General features: G+C 38.2%; 1 long non-coding RNA gene across 1 annotated transcript in view; it reads right to left on the bottom strand.

Annotated features, from left to right (window-relative positions):
* The window catches only part of LOC149130240 (uncharacterized), an 89,390-nt gene extending 88,445 nt beyond the window's left edge, over positions 1-945 (bottom strand). The window contains exon 1 of the long non-coding RNA XR_016239245.1: positions 868-945. This is a non-coding gene — a long non-coding RNA (uncharacterized LOC149130240). The remainder of the gene's footprint in view (positions 1-867) is intronic.
* Between the last annotated feature and the right edge of the window lie 227 nt (positions 946-1,172).

The raw sequence follows: 1,172 nt of genomic DNA, 5'->3' as shown, positions 1-1,172 counted from the left end.
TCGTCATCATAATCAAAGTCATATGACTGTGATATTGATGATCAATATCACCATCATGTCCATTATCATCATCGGCAGCAACAGCAGTAGCAGCAGCATCGACATCATTATCAACGTTCGCGTCATCGTACGGTGCCCTTGTCATCTTGTTCATCATCATCATCATCATCATCATCAGCTTCGTGATTAATATCATCATCGTCGTCATCGCCGTCGTCGCCGTCGTTACAATGATCGTCCACACCATCATGGTCATATTTGACGCCGTCATCAGCGTCAACATGGACCTCATAGTAAATACCATTAGCATCACTTATGGTCATCAACTTCATCATCACTACCACCACCGCCACCACAGCATCTATCCTTATCGTCAGCGTCGCCGTCGTCGTCGTCATCATCATCATCATCATCAATGTCATCGTCGTCGTCCTTGTCATCATCATCATCTTCATGGTGACATTCCTATTGTTGATGGTGATGATGATGATGATGATGATGATGATGATGATAATAGTTGTTGATGTTGAAATTCCAATGAAAAAAACCTTATATCTAGGTTAGAAACCAGATCTTACTCTATTGGCAAGAAATCTTGAAACAAAACTGAATAATGTATGTGCATACATACATACATACATACATACATACATACATGCATGCATACATAGAAAAATACCCTGTTGTTGATGTTGAAATTCCAATGAAAGAGCCTTGAATCTGGGTTAGAAACCGGCTGCTTCTCTATTGGCAAGAAATCTTGAAATATAACTGAACAACGATATACACACGTACACATACATGCACACATACATGCATACATACAAACATACAAACATACTTAATATTTTGAAGTTTGGTACTTACTTGTTTGCGGTTTCTTTTGCGGGGATGTCAACGCAGCGACACATTCAGACAAAGACACTCACTCAAGATCCAAAGAATCCTGCTAAAAGAAGTGTAAACAGCGAAAAAAACTTCTATAAGACAATGGCATTAATATTTGCATAACTTAAGCAACAACACGTCAATAGCGGATTAAAATGTGGGAGGTTTTTCTGCCGCGGCTTATACTCACATATCATGGAAAACAATTTTAATCAGCACGCACACGCATACATACATACATACATACATATATACATACATATATATATACATACATAAATACA

This window comes from Octopus bimaculoides, chromosome 30 (genome assembly GCF_046866305.1).
Source record: "Octopus bimaculoides isolate indiv1 chromosome 30, ASM4686630v1, whole genome shotgun sequence".
NCBI lineage: Eukaryota > Metazoa > Mollusca > Cephalopoda > Octopoda > Octopodidae > Octopus > Octopus bimaculoides.
The sequence above is the reverse complement of the archived record's forward strand: the minus strand, read 5'-3'. Positions and strand labels throughout refer to the sequence as shown.